Source organism: Malania oleifera, chromosome 13 (assembly GCF_029873635.1).
Source record: "Malania oleifera isolate guangnan ecotype guangnan chromosome 13, ASM2987363v1, whole genome shotgun sequence".
Taxonomy (NCBI): domain Eukaryota; kingdom Viridiplantae; phylum Streptophyta; class Magnoliopsida; order Santalales; family Ximeniaceae; genus Malania; species Malania oleifera.
The window spans coordinates 51,292,118-51,305,560 of NC_080429.1; positions in this window are offsets into that span (position 1 = coordinate 51,292,118).

Genomic DNA, 13,443 nt, shown 5'->3' on the forward strand with positions numbered 1-13,443 from the left:
TTACAATGGTGAGATATAAATAGCTAGTATGGGAGACAAGGACATTAAACACTTAACAATTCCCACACAAACATGGGAGACAAGAACATTAAATACTTAGCAATTCCCATACAAACATGGGAGACAAGGACATTAAATATACCAACTTACTAGACACATTTAATGACTCTCACAACTTACTAAAATCCTATGCAAGCTAGTTGCCTTGCAATACACCATTAAGTCAAATCCTATATTTGAATTAGCACACAATTATTAATAAGGAGATTAAAGCCATTAAGCAAGATTAGCTCCATCACAAACTTGAATTAAGTTTAGTAAGTCTTCATCTTTCTTTGGGCCATGCTTGGAGTGCCCCATTTTTGAATAAGCCCAAATATCTTGAATCAGCCCGTGAAGTATTTCTTTGATCTTCTTGGATCTCGCTCTGATGATAGGCCCAATTGAAACATATAATGGATCCTTCCATGGTGCTTATTGATTCTCATCATTCCCCGCTCTTCAAAAGGATTTGACCTCGAATCCATTCCATGTAATATTAAACAAATATTATAGAAATAACGAATCAAAGGAGTAGGAAAAAAAAAAAAAAATCTGTTTGCTTTCTTTTCTTTTTGACTGTCTCCTTCTTCTTTTTTCTTTTTCTTTTTTTCCTTTTCAGACGTATCCTTTTTTTATTTTTTTTTCCACTTGCTACATGTCACAAAACAAGAACAATTGAAACAAACCATAAGATAAAAGATAGTAAACCTGATTTTAGAGCCTAAGCTCTGATACCAAATGATGCGAACCTCAATCGACATGCATTGAGACCCAACAACCAATATTGGAATGCTTGCCCAAGAAAGCTAAAATTCAGATTTTGGATAGATATGAATGGTAGACCTCGACCCGTTGTTTACGACAAACAAGAAGTTTGGTATATGTGACCTCAACCCATTGTTTGGTGCGAAACACGAACCTTGGTATAAGGAAGACGCCACAAACAGTGGTGGAAAGCCGTTTGATAAGTCATTGGTGAACGCCACGGGAAATCCCGATAAGTTCGAAAAGTTCTTCAAAAGAACCAAGAAGAAACAAAGCCTCAAAGCCTCACATTTTTATTCCCTTCTTTTCTTCTTACAATGGTGAGATATATATAGCTAGTATGGGAGACAAGGACATTAAACACTTAACAATTCCCACACAAACATGGGAGACAAGAACATTAAATACTTAGCAATTCCCATACAAACATGGGAGACAAGGACATTAAATATACCAACTTACTAGACACATTTAATGACTCTCACAACTTACTAAAATCCTATGCAAGTTAAGTTGCCTTGCAATACACCATTAAGTCAAATCCTATATTTGAATTAGCACACAATTATTAATAAGGAGATTAAAGCCATTAAGCAAGATTAGCTCCATCACAAACTTGAATTAAGTTTAGTAAGTCTTCATCTTTCTTTGGGCCATGCTTGGAGTGTCCCATTTTTGAATAAGTCCAAATATCTTGAATCAGCCCGTGAAGTATTTCTTTGATCTTCTTGGATCTCGCTCTGATGATAGGCCCAATTGAAACATATAATGGATCCTTCCATGGTGCTTATTGATTCTCATCATTCCCCCACTCTTCAAAAGGATTCGACCTCGAATCCATTCCATGTAATATTAAACCAATACCAATGGCAAGAAAATATTATAGAAATAACGAATCAAAGGAGTAGGAAAAAAAAAAAATATTTGTTTGCTTTCTTTTCTTTTTGACTGTCTCCTTCTTCTTTTTTCTTTTTCTTTTTTTCATTTTCAGACGTATCCTTTTTTTTTTTTTTTCCACTTGCTACATGTCACAAAACAAGAACAATTGAAACAAAACATAAGATAAAAGATAGTAAACCTGATTTTAGAGCCTAAGCTCTGATACCAAATGATGCGAACCTCAATCGACATGCATTGAGACCCAACAACCAATATTGGAATGCTTGCCCAAGAAAGCTAAAATTCAGATTTTGGATAGATATGAATGGTAGACCTCGACCCGTTGTTTACGACAAACAAGAAGTTTGGTATATATGACCTCAACCCATTGTTTGGTGCGAAACACGAACCTTGGTATAAGGAAGACGCCACAAACGGTGGTGGAAAGCCGTTTGATAAGTCATTGGTGAACGCCACGGGAAATCCCGATAAGTTCGAAAAGTTCTTCAAAAGAACCAAGAAGAAACAAAGCCTCAAAGCCTCACATTTTTATTCCCTTCTTTTCTTCTTACAATGGTGAGATATATATAGCTAGTATGGGAGACAAGGACATTAAACACTTAACAATTCCCACACAAACATGGGAGACAAGAACATTATATACTTAGCAATTCCCATACAAACATGGGAGACAAGGACATTAAATATACCAACTTACTAGACACATTTAATGACTCTCACAACTTACTAAAATCCTATGCAAGCTAAGTTGCCTTGCAAAACACCATTAAGTCAAATCCTATATTTGAATTAGCACACAATTATTAATAAGGAGATTAAAGCCATTAAGCAAGATTAGCTCCATCACAAACTTGAATTAAGTTTAGTAAGTCTTCATCTTTCTTTGGGCCATGCTTGGAGTGTCCCATTTTTGAATGAGCCCAAATATCTTGAATCAGCCCGTGAAGTATTTCTTTGATCTTCTTGGATCTCGCTCTGATGATAGGCCCAATTGAAACATATAATGGATCCTTCCATGGTGCTTATTGATTCTCATCATTCCCCCACTCTTCAAAAGGATTCGACCTCGAATCCATTCCATGTAATATTAAACCAATACCAATGGCAAGAAAATATTATAGAAATAACGAATCAAAGGAGTAGGAAAAAAAAAAAAATATTTGTTTGCTTTCTTTTCTTTTTGACTGTCTCCTCCTTCTTTTTTCTTTTTCTTTTTTTCCTTTTCAGACGTATCCTTTTTTTTTTTTTTTCCACTTGCTACATGTCACAAAACAAGAACAATTGAAACAAAACATAAGATAAAAGATAGTAAACCTGATTTTAGAGCCTAAGCTCTGATACCAAATGATGCGAACCTCAATCGACATGCATTGAGACCCAACAACCAATATTGGAATGCTTGCCCAAGAAAGCTAAAATTCAGATTTTGGATAGATATGAATGGTAGACCTCGACCCGTTGTTTACGACAAACAAGAAGTTTGGTATATATGACCTCAACCCATTGTTTGGTGCGAAACACGAACCTTGGTATAAGGAACACGCCACAAACGGTGGTGGAAAGCCGTTTGATAAGTCATTGGTGAACGCCACGGGAAATCCCGATAAGTTCGAAAAGTTCTTCAAAAGAACCAAGAAGAAACAAAGCCTCACATTTTTATTCCCTTTCTCTTCCTTCTTACAATGGTGAGATATATATAGCTAGTATGGGAGACAAGGACATTAAACACTTAACAATTCCCACACAAACATGGGAGACAAGAACATTAAATACTTAGCAATTCTCATACAAACATGGGAGACAAGGACATTAAATATACCAACTTACTAGACACATTTAATGACTCTCACAACTTACTAAAATCCTATGCAAGCTAAGTTGCCTTGCAATACACCATTAAGTCAAATCCTATATTTGAATTAGCACACAATTATTAATAAGGAGATTAAAGCCATTAAGCAAGATTAGCTCCATCACAAACTTGAATTAAGTTTAGTAAGTCTTCATCTTTCTTTGGGCCATGCTTGGAGTGCCCCATTTTTGAATAAGCCCAAATATCTTGAATCAGCCCGTGAAGTATTTCTTTGATCTTCTTGGATCTCGCTCTGATGATAGGCCCAATTGAAACATATAATGGATCCTTCCATGGTGCTGCGAACCATGGAAGACCTCGACATTAGGGTGATGCGAACCTCAATCGACATGCATTGAGACCCAACAACCAATATTGGAATGCTTGCCCAAGAAAGCTAAAATTCAGATTTTGGATAGATATGAATGGTAGACCTCGACCCGTTGTTTACGACAAACAAGAAGTTTGGTATATATGACCTCAACCCATTGTTTGGTGCGAAACACGAACCTTGGTATAAGGAAGACGCCACAAACGGTGGTGGAAAGCCGTTTGATAAGTCATTGGTGAACGCCACGGGAAATCCCGATAAGTTCGAAAAGTTCTTCAAAAGAACCAAGAAGAAACAAAGCCTCAAAGCCTCACATTTTTATTCCCCTTTTCTCTTCCTTCTTACAATGGTGAGATATATATAGCTAGTATGGGAGACAAGGACATTAAACACTTAACAATTCCCACACAAACATGGGAGACAAGAACATTAAATACTTAGCAATTCCCATACAAACATGGGAGACAAGGACATTAAATATACCAACTTACTAGACACATTTAATGACTCTCACAACTTACTAAAATCCTATGCAAGCTAAGTTGCCTTGCAATACACCATTAAGTCAAATCCTATATTTGAATTAGCACACAATTATTAATAAGGAGATTAAAGCCATTAAGCAAGATTAGCTCCATCACAAACTTGAATTAAGTTTAGTAAGTCTTCATCTTTCTTTGGGCCATGCTTGGAGTGCCCCATTTTTGAATAAGCCCAAATATCTTGAATCAGCCCGTGAAGTATTTCTTTGATCTTCTTGGATCTCGCTCTGATGATAGGCCCAATTGAAACATATAATGGATCCTTCCATGGTGCTGCGAACCATGGAAGACCTCGACATTAGGGTGATGCGAACCTCAATCGACATGCATTGAGACCCAACAACCAATATTGGAATGCTTGCCCAAGAAAGCTAAAATTCAGATTTTGGATAGATATGAATGGTAGACCTCGACCCGTTGTTTACGACAAACAAGAAGTTTGGTATATATGACCTCAACCCATTGTTTGGTGCGAAACACGAACCTTGGTATAAGGAAGACGCCACAAACGGTGGTGGAAAGCCGTTTGATAAGTCATTGGTGAACGCCACGGGAAATCCCGATAAGTTCGAAAAGTTCTTCAAAAGAACCAAGAAGAAACAAAGCCTCAAAGCCTCACATTTTTATTCTCTTCTCTTCCTTCTTACAATGGTGAGATATATATAGCTAGTATGGGAGACAAGGACATTAAACACTTAACAATTCCCACACAAACATGGGAGACAAGAACATTAAATACTTAGCAATTCCCATACAAACATGGGAGACAAGGACATTAAATATACCAACTTACTAGACACATTTAATGACTCTCACAACTTACTAAAATCCCATGCAAGCTAAGTTTTCTTACAAATTACAAATTAAATGTAAAGACAAAAAGGTCAAAAGTCAAATCTCCTAGTTGACTAGCACACCATTAATAAGGAGATTACAGCCACTAAGCAAGATTAGCTTCATCCAAAACATTGATTAAATTTATTAAGCCTTCATCCTTGTTTGGGCCAAGCTTGGAGTGCCCCATTTTTGAATAAGCCCAAATATCTTGAATTAGTCCGTGAAGTATTTCTTTGATTTTCTTGGATCTCGCTCTGATGATAGGCCCAATTGAAACATATAATGGATCCTTCCATGGTGCTTATTGATTCTCATCATTCCCCCACTCTTCAAAAGGATTCGACTTCGAATCCATTCCATGTAATATTAAACCAATAAGACAAGAAAATATTGTAGAAACAACGAATCAAAGGAGTAGGAAAAAAAAAATCTTTTTGCTTTCTTTTCTTTTTGACTGTCTCTTTCTTTTTTTTTTCTTTTTTTTTGTTTTTTATTTTCTTACGTATCTTTTTTTTTTTTTTTTCCAACTTCCTACACGTCACAAAACAATAATAATGAAACAAAACATAAGATAAAAGATAGTAAACCTGATTTTAGAGCCTAAGCTCTGATACCAAATGATGCGAACCTCAATTGACATGCGTTGAGACCCAACAACCAATATTGGAATGCTTGCCCAAGAAAGCTAAAATTCAGATTTTTTGATAGATATGAATGGTAGACCTCGACCCGTTGTTTACGACAAACAAGAACTTTGGTATATACGACCTCAACCCGTTGTTTGGTGCAAAACACGAACCTTGGTATAAGGAAGACGCCACAAACGGTGGTGGAAAGCCGTTTGATAAGTCGATAGTGAACGCCACGGGAAATCCCGATAAGTTCGAAAAGTTCTTCAAAAGAACCAAGAAGAAACAAAGCCTCAAAGCCTCACATTTTTATTCCCCTTCTCTTCCTTCTTACAATGGTGAGATATATATAGCTAGTATGGGAGACAAGGACATTAAACACTTAACAATTCCCACACAAACATGGGAGACAAGAACATTAAATACTTAGCAATTCCCATACAAACATGGGAGACAAGGACATTAAATATACCAACTTACTAGACACATTTAATGACTCTCACAACTTACTAAAATCCTATGCAAGCTAAGTTGCCTTGCAATACACCATTAAGTCAAATCCTATATTTGAATTAGCACACAATTATTAATAAGGAGATTAAAGCCATTAAGCAAGATTAGCTCCATCACAAACTTGAATTAAGTTTAGTAAGTCTTCATCTTTCTTTGGGCCATGCTTGGAGTGCCCCATTTTTGAATAAGCCCAAATATCTTGAATCAGCCCGTGAAGTATTTCTTTGATCTTCTTGGATCTCGTTCTGATGATAGGCCCAATTGAAACATATAATGGATCCTTCCATGGTGCTTATTGATTCTCATCACCTTTTCAGTTCTTTATTGAACTTACAAATGTGATCAAGAAATTCAACTTGCAGAATTTAAATTAATACCGATAGCAAGAAAAATATTATAGAAACAACGAATCAAAGGGAGAGGACAAAGAACTAGATTCTTTGAGAGAGATGAAACTACCAAAGTCACGAATCAAGAGAAAAAAAAGAAAACAATGATAAGTACCAAATGATAGTATCTATGGCTTCAATATCACACTTTTTTTTTTTTTTTTGCTTTCTTTTCTTCTTCTTCTTTTTGCTTTTTTTTTTTTTGACTTTCTTTTTTTCTTCTTCTTTTTATTTTTATTTTTATTTTTTCAACTTGGTACACTGAAAACAAGAACAATGAAACAAAAAGAAAGATAAAAAGATAGAATGATAGCAAGAAATGAAAGATAGAAGATAGAAAAACCTGATTTTAGAGCCTAAGCTCTGATACCAAATGATGCGAACCTCAACCGACACGCGTTGAGACCCAGCAAACAAGGTTGGAATGCTTGCCCAAGAAAGCTAAAATTCAGATTTTGATAGGAAACTCCGACCCAACGCTTACAAATGAAACGTGAACCAAAAGTATAAAGTAGCAAACCCCGACCCAATGATTATAGATTAATCATGAACCGAAGGTATAAAATTTTGAACGCCACAAGGAAGAGTCCTTGATAAGTTCGCAAGTTCTCTAAAGAACCAAAGAAGAAACAAATCCTCACTTTGCTTGATTTCTATTCAATGCATGTTTTTCTTACAATGTAAAGGCTATTTATAGGCATAGCCAAGGAGACAAAGCATTAAACACTTCAAACCACTCTCAACAACTCACAACAACTTACTAAGACTTCTTGCAAGATTACAAATTAGACTCAACAACTCACAACAACTTACTAAGACTTCTTGCAAGATTACAAATTAGACTCAACAACTCTCAACAACTTACTAAGACTTCTTGCAAGATTACAAATTAAATATAACACAAAAGTCAAAGGCAGGCTCAACAACTTACTAAGACATGTGCAAGCAAAACAAGTTGTCTTGCATGATTACAAATTAAACATAACACAAAAGTCAAAGAATACACATTTAAGCTTCATCAAAAACTTGGATTATGTTTAGTAGACCTTCATATTTCTTTGGGTCAAGCTTGGAGTGGCCCGTTTTTGAATAAGCCCAAATATCTTGAATTAGCCCATGAAGTGCTTCCTTGATTTTCTTGGATCTTGCTCTAGTAATAGGCCCATTTGGAACATGCAATGGATCTTTTAACGATGCTTCTTGATTCTCATCATTAGGGCTTAGGGTTTGGGTTTACGGTTAGGGTTTAGGCTTTAGGGTACAGCGTTTAAGGTTTAGGGTTTAAGGTTTTGGGCTTAGGGTTCAGGATTTAGGGTTAATGGTTTGGGGTTTTGGGTTGAGGGTTTGGGTTTAGGGTGTAGGGTTTTGGGTTTAGTGTTTAAGTCTTAGTGTTTAGAGCTTGGGGTTTAGGGTTTATGGTTTAGGGTTAGGGGTTAGAGTTCAGGGTTTACGGATTTGGGTTTAGGGTTAGGGATTCGGGGTTTACGGTTTAGGGTTTAGTGTTTAGGGTTTAGGGTTTTGGGTTTAGTGTTTAGGGTTTAGGGTTTAGGCTTTAGGCTTTAGTGTTTAGGGCTTAGGGTTTAGGTTTTATGGTTTGGGGTTTAGGATTTAGGGTTTGGGGTATAGGTTTTAGGATTTAGTGTTTAGGGTTTAGGGTTTAGGGATTAGGGATTAGGGCTTAGGGTTTAGGGTTTAGGGTTTAGTGTTTAGTGTTTAGGGTTTAGGGTTTAGGGCTTTGGGTTTAAGGTCTAGAGTTTAGGGTTTAGGGTTTGGGGTTTAGTGTTTACCTTTTTGGGTTTAGGGTTTAGGGTTTAGGTTTTAGGGTTAGGGTTTAGTGAGGGTTTAGGCTTTCGGGATTAGTTTTAAGGGTTTAGTGTTTTGGGTTTATGGTTTAGGGTTTAGTGTTAGGGTTTTGGGTTTGGGGTTTATGGTTTAGGGTTTACGGTTTTAGGATTTAGGTTTTATGGTTTAGGGTTTAAGGCTTATGGTTTAGGGTTTAGGGTTTAGGATTTGGGGTTTAGGCTTTAGGGTTTAGTTTTTAGGGTTTTGGGTTAAGGGTTTTGGGTTGAGGGTTTTGGGTTTAGGGTTTGGGGATTAGGTTTTAGGGTTTAGCGTTTAGGGTTTAGGGCTTAGGATTTAAGGTTTATTGTTTAGGTTTTAGGGTTTAGTGTTTAGGGTTTAGGGCTGGGGGTTTAGGGTTTAGGGTTTTGGGTTTAGGGTTTAGGGTTTAGTGTTTAAGATTTAGGGTTTATAGATTAGTTTTAAGGGTTTAGGGTTTTGGGATTAGGGTTTAGGGTTTAGGGTTTCGTGTCTAGTGTTAGGGTTTAGGGTTTAGGGCTTAGGGTTTAGGGTTTATGGTTCAGGGTTAGGGTTTGGGGTTAGAGTTCTTTGTTTAGGGTTTAAGGTTTAGGATTTTGGATTTAGGGTTTAGGGTTTAGGGTTTAGGGCTTAGGGTTTGGGTTTAGGGTTAGGGATTAGGCCTAGGCTTTAGGGCTTTGGGTTCAGGGCTTAAGGTTTAGGGTTTTGGATTTATTGTTTAGGGTTTAGGGTTTGGGCCTTAGGGTTCAAGGTTTAGGGTTCATGGTTTAGGGTTTTGGGTTTAGGGTTTAGGGTTTAGTCTTTAGTGCTTAGTGTCTAGAGTTTAGGGTTTTGGGTTTAGGGTTTTGGGTTTAGTGTTTAGGGTTTAGGATTAAGGTTTAGAGTATAGGGTTTGGGGTTTAGGGTTTAGGGTTGGGGATTAGAGGTTTACGGTTTAGGGTTTAGTGTTTAGGGTTTAGGGTTTTGGGATTAGGGGTTTGGGGTTTAGTTCTTAGTGTTTAAGGTTTAGGGCTTGGGGTTTAGGGTTAGGGATTACGATTTAGGGTTTAGTGTTTACGTTTTAGTATGGTTTGGGGTTTAGGTTTAGGGTTTTAGGATTAGGGGTTTAGGATTTAGTGCTTAGGGTTTAGGGTTTAGGGTTTAGGTTTTGGGGATTATGGTTTAGTGTTTAGGGCTTAGGGTTTAGAGTTAGGGCTTAGCGTTTAGGGTTTCCAGTTTAGGGTTTAGGGTTTAGGCTTTTTTGTGCAGGGTATAGGGTTTATGGTTTAAGGTTTAGGGTTAGGGTAATCGGTTTAGGGTTTATGGTGTAGGGATTAGAGTTTAGGGTTTAGGGTTTTGGCTTTAGGGTTTGGGGTTTGGGGTTGGGGTTTTAGGTTTAGAGTTTAGTGTTTAAGGTTTGGGTGTTATGGTTTGGGATTTGGGTTTAAGGATTATTGTTTAGGGTTTAGTGTTTTGGGTTTAGGGATTAGGGCTTACGGTTTAGGTTCGAGGGTTTAGGGTTTAGGGTTTAGGTTTTAGGGTTTTGGGTTTAGGCTTTAAGGTTTAGGGTTCAAGTTATACGGTTCAAGGTTTGGGGTTTTGGATTTAGGGTTTAGGGCTTAGGGTTTAGGGTTACGGATTAGGGTTTAGGGTTTAGGGTTTAGGGTTTAGTGTATTGAGTTTAGGGTTTAGGGTTTAGGGTTAGGGACTAGGGTTGAGGGTTTAGGGTTTTTGATTTAGTGTTTAGTGTTTAGAGTTTAAGGCTTAGTGTTTAGGCTCTATGGTTTAGGGTTTAGGGTTTAGGGTTTTGTGTTGAGTATATAGAGTTTAGGGTTTAGGTTTTAGGGTTTAGGGTTTAGGGTTAAGGTTTTAGGGTTTAGGGTTTAAGTTTTATAGTTCAAGGTTTAGGGATTAGGATTTAGGGTTTAGGGCTTAGGGTTTAGGGTTAGGGATTAGGGTTTAGGGTTTAGGGTTTAGGGTTAAGGCTTTAGGAGTGTTTAGGGTTTAGGGTTTATGGTCGAAGGTTTAGTGTTTAGGGGTTTGGATTTAGGGGTTGGGGTTTGGTGTTTAGGGTTTAGGGTTTAGGGTTTAGGGCTTAGGATTTAGGGTCTAGGGTTTATGGTTTAGTGTTAGGGATTTGGGTTTTGGTTTAGGGATTAGGGTTTAGGGTTTGGGTTTTATCGTTTGGGGTTTAGGGTTTGGGCTTTAGGGTTTAGGTTTTAGGGTTTAAGGTTTAGGGTTAGGGTTTTTGGTTTTGGGTTAGGGTTTAGTGCTTAGGGTTCAGGGTTTAGGGTTTAGGGTTCTGGATTTTGGGTTTAGCGTTTAGGTTTCTGGGTTTGAGGTTTAGTGTTTTGCGCTTAGGATTTAAGGTTTAAGGTTTAGGTTTTAGGTTTTGGGGTTTCGGGTTTAGGGTTAGGGTTTAGGGCTTAGGGCTTAGGGTTTAGGGTTTAGGGTTTAGGGTTTAGGGTTTAGGTTTTAGGGTTTAGGGTTTAGGATATAGGGTTTGGCGTTTAGGTTTTAGGGTTTAGTGTTTAGGGTTTAGGGTTTATTAAGGTATAGGGGTTAGGGTTTAGGGTTTAGGGTTTGGGGTTTAGAGTTTAGGTTTTAGCGTTAGGCTTTAGTGTTTAGGGTTTGGGGAGGGTGTAGTGTTTTGGTTTTAGGGTTCGTGGTTTTGTATTTAGGGTTTATGGTTCAGGGTTTAGGGTTTATGGTTAGGGATTTGGGTTTAAAGTTTAGGGTTAGGGTTTAGGATTTAGGGTTTAGGTTTTAGGGTATAGGTTTTAGGGTTTGGGTTTAGTGTTTAGGGTTTGGGGTTTAGTGTTTAGGTTTTAGGGTTCGGGGTTTCGGGTTTAGGGTTTATTGTTTAGGGTTAGGGACTTGGGTTTAGGGTTAGGGTTTACGATTTTGTGTTTAGGGTTTAGGGTTTTGGGGTTTGGGTTTTGGGTTTAGTGTTTGGGGGGTTAGGGTTTAGGGTTAAGGGTTTATGATTCAGTGTTTAGGGTTTAGGGTTTTTGATTTTGGGTCTTGGGTTTAGGGTTTATGGTTCAAGATTTAGGGTTTAGGGTTTATTGTATTGAGTTTAGGGTTTAGGGATTAGGGTTAGGGTTTTGGGTTTGGGACTAGGGTTTGGGGTATAGGGTTTTGGATTTAGTGTTTAGGATTTGGGGTTTATTGATTAGGGTTTAGGGTTTATGGTTTTTGGTTTAGGGTTTAGGGTTTAGGGTTTAGTGTATAGAGTTTGGGGTTTAGGCTTTAGGGTTTAGTGTTTCCGATCTAGGGCTTAGGGTTTAGGGCTTCGGGTTAAGGGTTTAGTGTTTAGGGTTTAGTTTTTAGTTTTTAGTGTTTAGGGCTTTGGGTTTTAGGTTTAGGGTTTAGTGTTTAGGGTTCAGGTTTTAGGGTTTAGCGTTTAGGGTTTAGAGCTTTGGATTTAAGGTTTAAGGTTTAGGTTTTAGGGTTTATGGTTTGGGGTTTAGGGTTAGGGTTTGGAGCTTAGGGTTTAGGGTTTAAGGTTTTGGGTTTAGGTTTTAGGGTTTAGCGTTTAGGGTTTAGTGTTTAGGGTTTAGTTTTAGGGAATAGGGTTCTGGGTGTAGGGTTTAGGGTTTAGGGTTTAGGGTTTTGGGCTTTAGGTTTAGGGTTTAGGGTTTAGGGTTTAGGGTTTAGGGTTTAGGGTTTAGTGTTAGGGATTCGGGTTTAGGTTTTGGGGTTTGGGGTTTAGGATTTAGGGTTTAGTCTTTAGTGTTCAGTGTTTAGGGTTTAGGGTTTAGGGTTTGGGATTAGGGTTTAGGATGTAGGGTTAAGGGTTTTGTGTTTAGGGTTTAGGGTTTAGTGTTTAGGGTTTTGGGTTTTGGGTTTAGGGTTTAGAGTTTAGGTTTTGGGGTTTAGGGTTTAGCGTTTAGGGCTTAGGGTATAGGGTTAGGGACTAGGATTTAGGGTTTTGGGTTTAGGGTTTAGGATTTAGGGAAGTGTTTAGTGTTTAGGATTTAGGGATTAGGGTTTAGGGTTTTAGGTTTAGTGTTTAGGGTTCACGGTTTAGGGTTTAGGGATTAGGGTTTAGGGTTTTGGGCTTCGTGTTTTTGGTTTAGGGTTTAGGGCTTGGGGTTTAGTGTCTATGGTTTAGGGTTTAGGGTTAGGGTTTAGGGTTTAAGGTTTAGGGTTTAGGTTTTAGGGTTTAGGGTTTAGGTTTTACGGTTCAAGGTTTAGGGTTTAGGATTTAGGGTTTAGGGCTTAGGGTTTAGGGTTTAGGGTTTCCTGTTTAGGGTTTGGGGTTTTGGGCTTAGGATTTAGGGTGTAGGGTTTAGGTTTTAGAGTTTATTGTTTTTGGTTAAGGTTTAGTGTTTAGGGTTCAGTGTTTAGGATTTAGGGTTCTGGGTTTTGGTTTTAGCGTCCAGGTTTTAGGGTTTGAGGTTCAGTGTTTAGGGCTTAGGATTTAAGGTTTAAGGTTTAGGTTTTAGGGTTTAGGATTTAGGGTTTAGGGTTTAGGGTTTAGGGCTTAGTGCTTAGGGTTTAGGGTTTAGGGTTTTGGGTTTAGGGTTTAGGGTTTAGTGTTTAGGGTTTAGTGTTTAGGGTTTAGGGTTCAAGTGTTAGGGTTAGGGATTTGGGTTTAGGGTGCAGGGTTTAGGGTTTAGGGTTTAAGGTTTAGGGTTTAGTTTTTAGGGTTTAGGGATTTAGTTTTAAGGGTTTAGGGTTTTGGGCTTTGGGTTTAGGGTTTAGGGTTTTAGGGTTTAGGGTTTGGGTATTAGCGTTTATGGTTTAGGGTTTGGGGATTATGGTTTAGGGTTTAGGGTTTAGGGTTTAGGGTTTAGGGGTTAGGATTTAGGGTTTAGGGTTTAGGGTTTAGGATTTAGGG